The 15371-nt window shown below is 40.9% G+C and overlaps 1 protein-coding gene across 3 annotated transcripts in view; it reads right to left on the bottom strand.

Annotated features, from left to right (window-relative positions):
* ARHGAP28 (Rho GTPase activating protein 28) overlaps positions 1-15371 on the bottom strand; it is a 181677-nt gene that overhangs the window by 116351 nt on the left and 49955 nt on the right. Inside the window, exon 2 of one of the 3 annotated variants that reach the window (XM_037744037.1) lies at positions 8118-8208. The exons of the other annotated variants lie outside the window; for them this stretch is intronic. The gene's annotated coding sequence lies outside the window, so the exon portion shown is untranslated. The remainder of the gene's footprint in view (positions 1-8117; positions 8209-15371) is intronic. 3 annotated transcript variants of the gene reach the window in all.

The following is a 15371-nucleotide window of genomic DNA, read 5'->3' as shown; positions in this document are numbered from 1 at the left end:
CAGACCAGGAGGAAGGGGCTGAGGGAGGTGCTACATACATCTGAACAACCAGATCTCGCGAGAGCTCACTCACTATACAGTACCATGGAGGGTGGTGCTAAACTATTCATGAGCACTCTACCTCCAAGATCCAATTACCTCCTACCAGGTCCCACCACCAGCACTGCGTTACAATTCAACATGAGATTTGGGCAGGGACACAGATCCAGATCTTATCAACTATGGACATGCAGATGCCTCAAGACCAGGAGAAACTGAAGCCAAGCTGTAGTTTCTGACTAGACAAAAGGCAGAATGAACTAGAATATGCAGAACAAAGCAGAACTACTCAAATTAGTTAAACAGGAAATGACGGAGTAATCAACTGTCAGTCCAACCATTACAGAGGGCAGTTAGATTATTTAAAAAGTTGTAATAAAAAAAAAAGTTGTAATTATGCTTTTACATTAAGAAATCTCTTGTATTTGTATATTTAAAATACAGTTGTCTTTGAGATTGTGTCTAACACTTTTAATAAGGAATGATAACATTGGTTAAAACTGTGTTTTTGAACAGTGAAAGAAAACACCCAAGGGGACACCTAAGGAAAGCTAACCCACCAGATTAAAATTCAAAGTGCCATCACCTTGCCTGCACATCACAACTCTGTAAAGTCTTACTCTCTGTGCACAGACATTACGCTATATTGTCTTAGATAAAAATAATCAGGATCTCAAGGGGTGGGGCCCAGGTAGAAGTAACTTTTTAAAGTTCCTTCCATTGTTGAAATCACCAAACTACATGAAAGAAGTTTTCCCCAGTTACAGACTACATCCCTTTAAAAAAAAAGATTATCTTTAACCATTCTCACTGATGATCTCTACCTAAAACATGAAAGCAAATGATATATTATTAGTATAAAGGAAAGTAAATAATAACAATGTAGCTTAAAGAACTTTCTTCACTCAAGAGATGCTGATTCTTATTTTAGTTGTTTTTTTTTCCTATCCTCAAAATACATTTACAAGGTCAACTTCAATTCTTTTTTGTTTTCTTTTTGATATGAAATTTTGCTCTTGTCACCCAGGCTGGGGTGCAGTGGTGTCATCTTGGTTCACTGTAACCTCTGCCTCCTGGGTTCAAGTGATTCTCCTGCCTCAGCCTTTCTAGTAGCTGAAATTACAGGCATCCACCACCATGCCCAGCTAATTTTTGCATTTTTAGTAGGGACAGGTTTCATCATGTTGGCCAAGCTGGTCTCCAACTCCTGACCTCAGGTGGCCTCCCAAAGTGCTGGGATTACAAGCATGAGCCACCACGCACAACCCCAATTTCAATTCTGAATAAATGATCACATGAGAACATTTCAATATTTTTAGGTCATAGGAAAAAGCCTAGAGAATAAAAAACTTTGACGGTAAGAAGCTGAGCTCTGAAAAGAAAACTTGCTATTTTAGGGATGTTTTTCCCACAGCAAATAGCTTTTATAGCTATTAATATTTATATATCAATAGCCATAGCAAATAGCTTTAAATGCTTTGAATGGCAGTTCTTGTTGTGAGGATAATTTGTTTTGATCCTTTTAATCAAATTTTAAATGGTAGAATCTTGTATCATTTTTTCAGGGATTCACCTAGCAAAATAGCAAGGGCATTGGAATAATAGTTTCAAAGAATGAAGTGGTCAGTATACCCCAAAAAGGCATGCTGGGTGGTGTGTGGTTGGAAGGTTACAATGGGACAATGGTGGGGACCCCCAGTGATGGGAGAAGTTAGTGGAGAGAGAAACTGGGCACCAACTTTTCCTTCCTGAGAACTGCTCTTCTCCATCGGATTATCACATTTTAATCCTCATTGACACCAATTTATCTTAATCTGGGTATACACCTATATCCCTTTTAGATTGGCATAGTTAGGAAAATTCTCTTAAATTTTTTTTAAAGTAGATATGACAGGGTCAAAAAATTCTTTACTAAAAGCTAAAAAAAAGGGGGGGGGATAAAATAGAAAAAAATGAAAAAGTATAATATATAAGCTTATGAACCAATAGGACTAATGTCTAGTTGTAGTTTAGTTTGTACAAATTAATAACTCTGGAAATCACCACCTTAGACACTCCATGTCAAAATACTGTTTTGTTCAAATGACATTTCTTCTCCCATTTAAAGACATAAACCTCCCTCCCACTTATTCCTCCCAATGAAACTTCTCTTAATTTCAAACAGACATCTCCTCAGGGAGTGTTTTTCAAAAAATGTTTAATGTCAATCCATATTGAAAAACACAATTTAGATCTCTATCCAGTACATACACATACCTCCTATATGTAACTAAAATTTCATGAAACAGTCTCATTATGTGTGATATACTCTGACCTATTTCCTTTTCTCTTTCATTTTTTCAAATGGACATACTGACAAATTAATTTCATGCACTATTACTGGGTGGTATTTGTCACTGGAAAACCAAGCCTGAAAAGGTCCATCTCAGTCTAATGCTCACATCTACATGGAAGCTCATTTACACATCACAGGCACAGTAATCCCTTTCTCAGTTTCTCAACTGCACCCACTTCCTTGGAATTCTCAAAACCTGCTGGTTGGTTTAGTCATTTATCATACAATAAGAGTTACAACATACCACGGGTGCAGGACCACAGTCAGGGCATCAATTCCTGCAAGTATGCACAGATGTCAATCCAAGTTTCAGGTGCTTACAGACTAAGGAAGCAAAGAGTAGGAAGCAACTGTGCTGGTCTAAGAGATCGCTGGGCCAAACAAGGAAGCATTGGAGGTAGAAAGAAAGTTCAGGAACCCAGAGTGATGGACCTATCTTTACCACTGAGTTACAGGGCCAGGAAGGGGTGAGGAAAGAGTTAAGTTTTGGGTGACACACCTGGTCCTCTTCAATAAATGAATAAATGGGTTAAATCAGTATTCAAAGCCCTCAGCCAATATTTCTTTTTTAAACATTTATAATGATATGAAAAAGCGTTCCACCACTCTTGCTTAGGTAATCTGGAATCTGTGTTATTTCACTTATGTGAACTATGCAGGGCCGTGAATGGGGAGTGTTCCTTACAGGCGATAAAAGAAGAGGACCCAATTAAGAAGTCACGGGAGAACCCTTCTGAAAGAGGGATTTAGGTGTTTTAACAAGAAATGAAATTAATTCCAAAGACAGCTTATGAGGAATCGTTTGGTGTTTTCTCCACAAATTTCCTTTTGGAAAAAAAAATCAGTTCCTTAATTTCTTCAGGCTCTGGCTACCCACAGCCATTTGCTGCTCAGCAGCTGCCTCAGAACAAACAGCTCTGACTCCATGGACTACTCCTAACTGTTCTTGGGAGAGACACTGCTATTTGTCCAATGTGACATTCCAATAAAGCTTGAGGGCGGGAGATTATAACCAGATATCTTTACTCAATCTTTTCACATGTAACTAAAATTAGAAAACGCATTCCAAAGGATTTTACAGAGGGACTTAACATTCATCAGGCAAAGTAACTTTAGATAACTTTGACCTTTGTTTCCACATCATTTTGTTCCCATCTCTGTTACGTACTTCCTACTGAGCTGAAACTGACTACGATCATGTCTTCTTTCTTTCACTAAATCAAATTGAGGGCAGGAACATGTTTTCTCATTCTCTGTATCCCTAACATCTACCACCTTGCCTGGAGTTTTGAGTGGATTCAATAACACTTTGTGGAATAAATAAGAAAAGAGGTAAGAGGAGCGTGAGCTTTGCTCCGTGTGTGTGTGAGGAGGTAGGAAAGCAGTTGGAGGCAGGGCGGGAGAAGTACGAATAGTTGAGGGCTTTCCCCAGAAATGAAAGAGATTACATTCAGAATGCATCAACTCAACCAGGCTCTTGGCTCTTTGCTCCTTACAGCAGTTCTTCTCAATCTAGGCGCATATAAATCACCTGGCAGTCTGGTTACAATGCAGACTCTGATTCAAGAAGACTGGGGCAGAATCTAACATTCTTCATTTCCAATAAAGCTCCCAGGGGTTACAAATACTGCTGGGCTACGGTTTTGACACAGCTCCAGGAGCAGGCCACCCCAGGGACCTAGGCTCTAGGGATCTTCAACTGCATGGATTTGACTAGGGTCCCAGGAGGAAATAGATAGTAAACTCAAAGAGGTAACTCAGGAGGCTTTAATAAGAGTCTGCTTGGTTATTTGCAAAATTGAGCAGCATGAGGGGAAGAAAAAATTAAGGAACTTAACAGTTAGCAACGAGGAGGATGAGGCATCACCAGCCCTAGACTGGAAGCCCAAAGGGAAGGAGTGGTTGCCAGAACCAAAGAGCTTTAAAGCTGGAACAGGAGTAGGCCAGGGTCAAGAAAAGAGCTGTGGTCTTGGGTACAGAATAGAGGAACACAGGCCTTCCCTAGGGTTGGGAACGGAGAATAAGCATCCCAGTCTCACCCTCTTCCCAGTCTCTCACTGTCTCTTACGCCTCCCATTGACCAAACCCAGCTGGGAACCAGTGGGCAAGGGGACTTGTGGATAAGCTCCCCCAGAGCCTCTCAGAGCACAGAGGTAGAGGAGAGTCCCAGTGAACTTGTTACTAATTCAGCAATGTATTATGTCCTGTGGTTAAAAGTAAATGCCCTTAAAACACAAAGAGTCTGGACTTCTCGAGGGGGACGACATGAACAAAAACTGCAGAAGGTCCCTGTTTATTTCTATAGGTAATCTTTAGGAAGAAAAGAACCCCAAGGAGGTAAGTAGGGGCAGGATTAAAGATTTAAAAATAAAAAAAAAAAAACTGAATGCCTGAGGCAAAGTGCTGGGAAGCCATCCAAAGGCCAGCTCAGGAGTGAAGAATAGAGCGGCCTCAACAGGTTCTCTTGGAGAAACAGGACTGGCGGGTTGGGGCTGGCTGCAGCAGTGGTGGGAAGACCAGCTTTCACACTGGTCTCAGGGGCACATAGCCTGAAACCCTCCTGCTCCTTTTTAGAACTTAGATACAATGTTACCGGTGGATTTCCAAGATTTGGGAAAAAAGGTAGACCCAAAGAAAGTAAGAATCAGTAAGCACCAAGACCAAACAGCCAGCTACTAAAAAAGATCAAATCAGAAGTGTGAGAAATTTATATGGGCACACATTATATACAAATATATAATTGTATATAAAATATGACATATAATCTCAGACAGTGATATATATGTATATTTCAAGGGATTCCTCATTAATACTCTAACCGAGGCTGTTGGGAATAACATTAACAGAGTAATATCCTCCTATTTGGATTTTCAATGTGTTAAAAACAGTGAACACTCTTTTACCCATTTGCCCTAAAAAACAAGGTTATCTCACCCCCTTACCCCCCACTCTCACAACCAAGGACATGCTCTACTTCTCATCAGTTGCAGTGGCTAAGCACAACAGACCTTCCCAAGGCTGGGGAGGCAGCTAAAAAAAAACAGCTGGAATCTCCAGGAAGTGAGAACTTGGCTTGAGCCTTGACTGATGAGTCAGATCTGGGTACTCTCTGCCAGGATAAAATGATAGCTTGTTGATTGATATGCGCCCTGCCCCCATCCCTACAGCCATATTCCAAGAGATATGGGCTGGCCAGTTTGCCACTTGCCCCAGGGAGAATTGTCAGGAAGAAAAATAAAAGCAGCAAACAGATTCCAGAATCTTGGCTCTAGTTCAAATGAGAGACAAAAACAGTTTTGAAAAGAGATATCAACTGGCAAAACAAGTTTTTTTCACCACTCCATCCAAACTAGGGAGAAGGAAAGGATTTAGAGAAGAAAAAATCATTATGAGCAATCAGAGGCCATGTGTTCGGTGCCCCGCCCCCAGAACAAGGCCACAATCTGTCAGCTGGGAAATGGGGCCTTCACAGGCTTCCTCACGAAGTCTCCGAGGATCTAGAAAGACACTTGCTTCCGGCTTCCCTTCTTTTATGATTAAGGAAGCAGCCTCAGAGACACATCCCATGTCACTAGGGCAAGAAGAATGGGCAGAGACAGCAGCTCCCGCTCCTGCTAGGGAGTGATGGGGTCAGGAGTTCCCTGCACAGCCTCAGGGGTGCACACTTTATCTGAGAGAGAAAAAGAAGCAGACAGAGACTGATTGATTCTCAGAGTCTGACAGACATGCCTGGCTGGAAATAAGGGTCCCTGTGGCAGGGGCTGCAGAGTGAACACTTCCTTCCAGAAACTGAAACAGGCTGAAGGCTAAACTCATATCAGAGAGACAAGTAGGAGCACCACACAGATCCATGTTTCCATCCCAGCAGCACTGTGTTCAGTCCCATGGGGTCAAAGCTCAGACAGCACAGGAAGGCTGAGTCAAGAACACAGATGCCCCTGACTGTCCTGATTGCCTCTCCAGACGCAATGGCTTCCAGCAGCAATACAAGGAAAGGAGGGGGATCAAGGGGAAATACTCTGAATATTCCTGAATTTTAACCAGAAGCAACTTAAAAAGTGCTAAATTGGATCAAGTCGACTGGCTGTGGCTGTGACTAGATGGAGTTTTTCTGCTGTCAGAAGTAGGGGCTCAGAGTTAGAATATAAATTTTATCACCAGAGATAAAGAAAGGTACATTAGGTGACTGTGAAATTCATGGGCATTACAAGACTGATTGATTTTTTTTTTCTCAGCTTCCATTGCTTAAATGTTACACAGGCATCCCTCAGCATCTGAGGGGGATTGGCTCTATACCCCCGTCTCCCAACTAACACCAAATTCTACCAATGCTCAAGTTTATTATATAAAATGGTATAGTGTTTGCATATAACTTAAGCACATCCTCCCAACACTTTAAGTCATCTCTAGATCACTTGTAATACCTAACACAACATAAATACTATGTAAAGAGTTGTTATACTGTATTGGTTTTTTAATTTGTATTTTTGTCATATTATTATACTTTTTTATCCCAAATATTTTTGATCCAAGGTTGGTTGAATCTGCCCATGCAGAACCTGCAGATACCAAGGGCTGACTTTATGGGAATGCTTGCTTGAGATCCAATTCTATCCAGAAGCAGCAGCTCAGCAGTCTGGCTTCTGCATATGACCAGCTGATTCTGGGCAGCCGTATGGCCTAGTCACTGAGCTGGGGTGGCCTTGTAAGTCCAGCTCATGCTCAACAAGCAGCAGCCCTGCCTGGAAGCTCCTGGATCTCTTCTGCTCTCCTCTCCTTTCCAACGTCTGGCTGCAAGGCTCATATTTCCCATGAAGTTCTCCTAACTGTTCTAGTTCATAGGGATCATTCTTATATAAGCTAGGGATTCTCAGGTTCAAAGTTAGGACGTTTTGAGTTGTCGTTGATTTACTTTTGTGGCAAGATGGTTGAATTTCTGCCAGCAGCTTGTTAGAAAGATGCACGCAGGTCAGAGTAATTTTAAAGCAGTAAGGAATTGTCAGATGCCTGCGTGAGTCTTGACAAATGAATTTGCACCATTACCTAATATAGCATCTCTGATATGAGGAAGATGTTTAAAATGCTATACAAAAATAGGCAGATGTTTCTACTGTCTATAAGGACCGGCAAGCACTTGAATGTGACCTCCACCCTAGAACTCGGGCAGACAGTGGTCATACAACGGCCATTTAGGAGATCATGGTATACTTGTACCTTGGAAGCTATATATTGAAACTTTGTAGAATTCTCATGAAAACAAAATGGAAAGCCTATAATATAAACAGTGTTCATATTCAGTTTGTGAAAACCAAGTAGACGCAATGATAAAGCCTCTTGCAATTTTGTTCCACCCAAGGAAATGTGACAAATGTATGCAGTTCCTGATAACGTCTATTTTGCCCAGCTTATTATTCCTTTTCTACCAGGTAAATTCCACAACCCTAATCAGCAGATGTAAGATTTCACTACTTACTTTGCAGAGCTTCAATATCTATCTTAGTACTGTAATTTGGGGTAATTTTCCAGATAACACCATCCAGGATTATTTTCATGTGCAGTACACAGTGCACCCTTCAATAATATCTGGATCCAAACTAAGTTTGATATGTATAATGGCCTACAAAAACGCCTAGGCTCTGCATGAGTCTACATAATGGACATTAAAGTAAACACTTCTACTACAATACTCACTCAGGCAAGCATTCTTGTGACCTGGTCTGGAGAACAAAGAATATGAACATACCAGAATATCTGCAGATTTCTTCAGATGTTCTGACCCCTGCTTAAGCCACAGAGTTAGCCAGTGCTCTGCTTACAGATGTGAAGTGGTGATTCTATAAGAGGAAGGGAGGAATACCCTGAAAAAGTATAGTCTTCCAAATCCAGAAGAATGAACTGCTGTGATAGCCCAATAATCGCTAATATTTGATAATCTATTATTCACAGTACCACCTAGGTATTCAGTAAAGTCAGATAAAAACACTTCCAGACAGTCACTCATAAAGGTATTTAAAGAACAATAAAAGAGCAAAATCAACTCTCATCCAGATGCACTAATGCTCATTAGTTCACTCTCTAGTGGCCAATATTAAGTAAAATACCTGTTGGAAATCCTCAGCAATTCCATGAGAAATCCTATAGGTATTCTTTATAGATAAGGAAACAAAGGCTTAAGGAGCGTTTGCCACTGGTCTGAAGACAGATTGCTGATTAAGAGGAAGAGCTAGGATTCTAACTCAGGCAGTCAGATCTCAGAGCCAGGACTCTGCCCTGTGCCTTGGGTATTTTCCCATAAGCTACTTGCAGTATTGTTTCTGTTGCAGTATTATTTCCGATGCAGTGACCACTGCTAAAAAGCTGCTTATGAATGGACAACATGACCAATTTCTTCTCTTCATTACTGAAAGAGGGTACCACAAGAGAATGAAGAAACTCATACATTTTTAGGACATAGGAGGCTGCCAGTAAAGTTTCCAGGGGATTTGACATGAAACTTGCAGCTCATTAAGAAATTGTCAGTCATTTCATGTGGACTCATCACTGCACTAATTTATTTCAAAACGAGAAATGTAACATGCCAACTTCATGGAAAAAACATCCCAGAGAAAGGTTGATACATCTAATCAAACAAATGCTTATGAATGAGTTATACATATTTCCAGACTACACCAATTCTTAGTTGATTTCTAAAGGGCAACACTTTCCCAAGTTTGGAGTTAATCTTCTGAGAATATTTGAAAAAACTGAGAGTTAATGGCTTAGCTAATGCCTAAGGGAACCACCCTAAAGAATGGCTGGTAATCATATTGGCAAAGGCTTGGGAAATACTTATGTCCAATCAGAGTCTCTACTGTAGCCACCAGATTGGAAAAATGCTAAGGAGGGTCAGAGATTCAAAACCGATGGCTTTCTTGGGTACTGTCCTTCATACTCTGTCAATATCTTCCTACCTGCAGCAGCCCTAGCTTCTCCCCACAACCTTGTCCATTCTCTTCTCTTTACTTACGGGCTAAGAGTTCACAACTTATTTATTTATTTATTTGTTTATTTAGACAGGGTCTTGCTCTGTTGCCCAGGCTGGAATGCAGTGGTGCAATCATAGCTCACTGTAGCCTTGACCTCCTGGGCTCAAGTGATTCTCCCACCTCAGCTTTCTGAACAACTGTAACTACAGGTGAATGCCACGATGACCTGCTAAGTTTTAAAAAATTTTGTTGACATGAGGCCTCACTATGTTACCCAGGCTAACCTTGAACTCCTGATCTCAAGTGATCCTCCCACCTCAGCCTCCCAAAGTGATGGGATTACAGGCATGAGCCACTGTGCCCAGCCTTGCAAATCTTTGGGCTAACTGCTCTTCAGCTCTGACTCAGGATGTCAAATTGTGTTCTGCATGTTCTCCTTCACTTGAAATCCATCTTGTCCAAAGCTCACCTCACTCCTAACTGTAATCCCTTTTCCCAATCTTAGTAATGGCATCATTACATACTTGTCATTTTTTTTTTTTTTTTTTTTGGGAGTTTCGCTCATGTTACCCAGGCTGGAGTGCAATGGCGCGGTACAGTCTCGGCTCACTGCAACCTCCGCCTCCCACGTTCAAGCAATTCACCTGCCTCGGCCTCCTGAGTAGCTGGGACTACAGGTGTGCGCCACCATGCCCAGCTAATTTTTTTGTATTTTTAGTAGAGACGGGGTTTCACTTTGTTGGCCAGGATGGTCTCCATCTCTTGACCTTGTGATCCGCCCATCTTGGCCTCCCAAAGTGCTGGGATTACAGGCGTGAGCCACCATGCCAGGCCATACTTGTCATTTTTTACTACTCCCTCTTCTTTGCCCTCCCTACTGGATAGATTCACAAATCCAGGTGAGTCTCCCTTGAACATTATCTTTCAAATACATCTTTTTCTCTTCTGTTGTACATCCAGTATTCAAGTTTATAATATATCTAGGCTATTGCACCACCTCACTGGTCTCCCAACACCTCTCATTTTAATACTCTTTAAATATCCTTGCAAGAGTCATGTTGGTAAAACAAAAATTTTGTATGTCTTATTAACAATCATTGGATGAATATTCCCCAATTGTTGGGAGGATGTTCCAAACTTGTTAGGTTGTATAAAAATTTCTTCATAACCTGCCTTAGCTTACCTTTCCAAATTCAGCACAAACCCCCACTCCAATCATATATGCTAAAATTCATCCATAATGGTCTAATCATGGAACTTTAATGATTAGATTAGTATCTTGTCTAATCATAGACAAGATACTACAGCGGTTAAGAAAGAGGGCTTTGCAGTCAAACCAACGTGAATTGAATCCCCGATCTACTACTTACTGACGGAGTAACCTATGTACCATTCTGAAACCCAATTTCTCCTTGTCTCCAAAAGGTCACCATCATAACTAAATACAATGTGTTAGCTATTATAATTATCCTCCTCATCAGGCGTACTTAAATTCACTACTTAATAATAGAGCAAATTGTCAAAGAAACGCTATTGGGCCAGGCATGGTGGCTCACGCCTATAATAATCCCAGCACTTTGGGAGGCCAAGGCAGAGGCAGGCAGATAACTTGGGCTTGAGACCAGCCTAGGCAACATGGTGAAACCCCATCTCTACAAAAAATACAAAAAAATTAGCTGGGCCTGGTGACGTGTGCCTGTAGTCCCAGCTACTGGGGAGGTGGAGGTGGAGGTGGAGGATGGCTTGGGCCGGGAGGCAGAGGCTGCAGTGAGTTGAGATCACATTGCTGCACTCCATCCTGGGATACAGAGCCAGACCCTGTCTGAAAAAAAACAAAAGAAAGAAAGAAACGTTTTACAGAAATCTATTACTGTTAGTTTTGGTAATATCCTCAAATCTTGTATCCATTACTCTCTGGGCTTCTTGAAATGACAGTTTAGGAATACAATTGAAATAGGTATATAGCAATTAAGAAATGTCTTTTCTAGGCTTTCATGGTACCCAATTACACACCAGTGACTTAGTAATTAATGGACTACAGAACTTTCTTATAACATATCTTTTATTATTTTAGTTACTATGTGTTATATCTCCAAATAAGCTTTTGAATACAGAAATTTAACCTTATCTTTCTTAACATCTCTATATTACCTAGCCCAACATAAGATTCTTGGTAGACCTTCAATAAATATTGAGGTCAGAGTCAGTCAATAGCCTAAAGACAGCTAATCCCCAAGATAAATGCCAAATGATAGAGGGATGTGTTTGTGATGCTCTTTCATTGTGATGCTTTTTTTTTATTTTAAAGAATAAGGCTTATACTTTATAAAAGGAAAATCATTTTACAATTTCTTTTCACATGCGACACAAAACAAAATGCAAATTAGTATGAGACCATGGTCATACAAGTTAAAATTGGGCTTAGAACAATTAAGCATTTTAATTATAATGTTAATAATCACAGTTTATAACATGGAGGCCTTATTTCTCCAAACTACCTTGCCTTACTTGATACCAATGGATATGCACAGTGCTTATAAAAATGTGACTAACATTTACCTTCCCAGCTGACTGCAAGTGCAAAAATCTGTGAGTATGATCTCTAGTTGGAGAATGTCTCACAACGCCTCTTTGGGAAAATACTGTTCCCATCCAATATCCTGTATCTACAAATCTGAAAATGTTTCCTCTGATAGCCAAGCTTTGAGGATTTAAGAAATCATGGCCCAAAGTTACTCAGCTTCTCCAGTAAAATTCACAAACATTTATTGAGTGCCTGTAAATATAGCTAACAACTATTAGCAGTTACTCATGCCATCCACAATTCTAAGCACTTACACATACGAACTCTTTTAATCCTTACAGTGACCCATAAGGTAGATGCTACTATTCCATTTTACAGACATGACAACTGAGGTTTGGAGAGAAAAATTCACTTGCTCCCAATTATAACATAATGAGGGGATACAGCTAGGATTTTCACAGATGCTGTCCGTTTCCAGAATCTCTGCTCTCAACCATGATACCATACAGGCTTAGCACTTATGGATACAGTTAATGCTAAGAGTTTTAGACAATGCTTTCAGAAAGCAAAGGAAGGAGAAAGTATTTTTCTATTAAAGGTTCAGGAAAGATCTCAAGGAGGAGAGTGGGCAGGACTCTGAATGGCAGAGATGGTACAGGTACGACATGCATTCTAGAAGCCCTTGGCGAGCAAAGCTACACAGCCAGGGAAGGTCAGGGAATGGGGTAAAATGGACGAGGAGTTCATGTAAGCAACGATATAGGAGAAGATATAGTTACAGATTCTTCAGATGCCATAGGAAATGCTTTTGGACCTTAACCACTAGGTTGTAAAATGCCCCTGAAGTTTCTCATCATGATACCATGAGTACACTCTTCGGAAATATTAAATTTTTTCTACAACCTTAGAAATTTTTTTTCTCGGATAATTTTCCTTACTATTCAAATAGACTACTATGGATACGAATCTAAAAATCAAGAAATTCTCAATTGGAAGAGCTAATGGACTAAAACTAGCAGGATGAAATTTAATAGAAAGAAGTATGAAGTGCAGAAACTTCAGTATATGTTTACGATGATTTTTTTCCTGGCCCGAGTACAGGTCATTTGAAAAAAAAGAGAGATTTGGGCCAACTAGGTCAGTGCAAGCCAACAGCATTACATAAATGCCAATAAAACTAATTGGGTCTTAAGTGGCATAGAAGTATACAAGTATACAACACAAAAAGGGGAGACGATTGTCCTAAATCCAGCAAAACGGGAATTCAGCTCTAGGCACCACATGTAAAGGAGAATGTTAATAGGAATTACTTCAGAGCGCATGGTCAAAGTCAGACAGTCAAGAAGCCACGCTATGTGGGAAAATGTTGAAAGCACTGGAGAAATTTAGAAGGATTCAGGGATGCATGATCACTATCTTCAAATATTTCAAGAACTATCTTGGGGAAGAACAATCTATATAGGCTCAAGATTCAGAAATAGAACCAATGAGAGGATAACATAATGAATGAATCAACTAATACTAAAGGCTAGCTCTCTATTAGAGGTATGTTACCCAATAGGGCCTACAGGCTAGCCAAGCAGACTGAAGAATGCATCTGAAAAGAATCCTCACCTTGCTGCTTATGGGATTGTGCAAATATTAAAGGAAGCATATTGCCAACATAGTCTTCAGAGTGAGGGGTGGTGAGAGTGCTTTAAGGGAAGGGGTGGGGTGTGGAAATTGAGCTGGACTTTGACAGATGTATCAGTTTACAAATCCAAAGTGGTCACGTAACAGCCAAAAAGCCTAAGCCAAGATTACTGGGAATCCACTCAGGGCTTAAGAACATAAAATAATTCTCTATAATACATTCTTTCTCAAACTTTTACAGTTCGTAAGAAGTAAGGTGTGTGATTCCTTTCCTTGTTTTTTTTTTTTTGTTTTTTTGTTTTTTTCTTTTTGAGATGGGAGTTTCGCTCTTGTTGCCCAGGCTAGAGTGCAATGGCTTGATCTCGGCTCACTGCAACCTCTCCCTCCCAGGTTCAAGCAATTCTCCTGTCTCAGCCTCCTGAGTAGCTGGGATTACAGGTGCATGCCACCATGCCTGGCTAATTTTTGTATTTTTAGTAGAGACGGTGTTTCATCATATTGGTCAGGCTGGTCTCAAACTCCTGACCTCAGATGATCCACCCGCCTTGGCCTCCCAAAGTGCTGGGATTTCAGGTGTGAGCCACCATGCCCCGCCTCCTTTCCTTTCTTTAATCACTACAGTACACCCAGCACACATCCAGCACACACACACACACACACACACACACTCCCCCCACAATACTTACGTATTAGTAGAAGAGAAGAATAAGTATCATCTTATCCTTCGAGAGAGAAGTCCGAAAAGAAGTAAATACCCTTTGAGAATAGAGCACACAAGGGCCCCATCAACGAGGAGAAACAGCCTCCCTAGACTGTGCCAAGTTCTGCCGCTACTTCTACCAAAACCTCAGAGTTTTTCTACTACCTCTTGACTGAAAAACACAGACAACACATTTTGTCATTCATTTTGCACTGTCTGGGAAAGTGCCCAGGTCCTGGAGTCAAACAAACTCTGGTTCTCATTCTTGCCCTGAGGTTTAGCTGTATAAACTTGGGCAAAACACTTAACCTCACTGTGCCTCAGTTTCCATATCTGTATGTTATGGATAATCACTTCTGCATGGAGTTTTCTGAAAATGAATGAAGCTATATTTGTAAAATGCCTGCACACTGAAGGGTGTTGAATAAATAGTAGCACTTAGGGTGCATATCTAGAGGAATGCTTTACTTTGAAATGGGCCCCAAAATGCATGCCCTGCCTTATGAGTAAGGCAGGAGCTGACTCTAAATGAATGTAATCAAGCATTGGTCAGCTGGTCTCGAACTCCTGACCTCAAGTGATCCACCCGCCTTGGCCTCCCAAAGTGCTGGGATTACAGGTGTGAGCCACCATGCCCCGCCTCCTTTCCTTGGAGGGGACCAAGATTTCAGCTCTCAGGCATAACCAGCAAGGTACAAGCAAATGGATTTGTTCAGCAGTTTCAAACGTGGTTGAATTATGACATTTGTTCAAAGAAAAATGTGGATAGAAGACCAGGATTTCAGAGGGATAAATGCAGAGCAGCTCCAGTTGAATCATGGATGGAGATCCAGAGGCTACTCGGATTCTCCTCCACCTTCTACCCCAGAACCCTCCTCCCCACCTCCTGTGCTTCCCTGAGCCAAGTGAGAAAACTCCCATCCCCAGCGTTGTATCCCGAAGGTCCTGTCTTACCTCCAGCATTCTATAATTCCACTTCTGCCATTGCCGCAAAAACCTATAGCTTTCCAGTCATCGGTGCCTTGAGACCTCAGCCACCTTTGATGCTTTGAAAATTACATCACTTCTCGAAAAGTGTTAAGATGGATTTGTATAATATTTTTAAAAATTGTATCATGGCTGTTCTTTTCTCTCTCTCTCTCTCTCTCTTTTTTTTTTTTTTTTTTTTTTTTTTTT

The sequence above is a fragment of the Cebus imitator genome, unplaced genomic scaffold (genome assembly GCF_001604975.1).
Source record: "Cebus imitator isolate Cc_AM_T3 unplaced genomic scaffold, Cebus_imitator-1.0 Scaffold162, whole genome shotgun sequence".
NCBI classification, from domain to species: Eukaryota; Metazoa; Chordata; class Mammalia; order Primates; family Cebidae; genus Cebus; species Cebus imitator.
The sequence above is the reverse complement of the archived record's forward strand: the minus strand, read 5'-3'. Positions and strand labels throughout refer to the sequence as shown.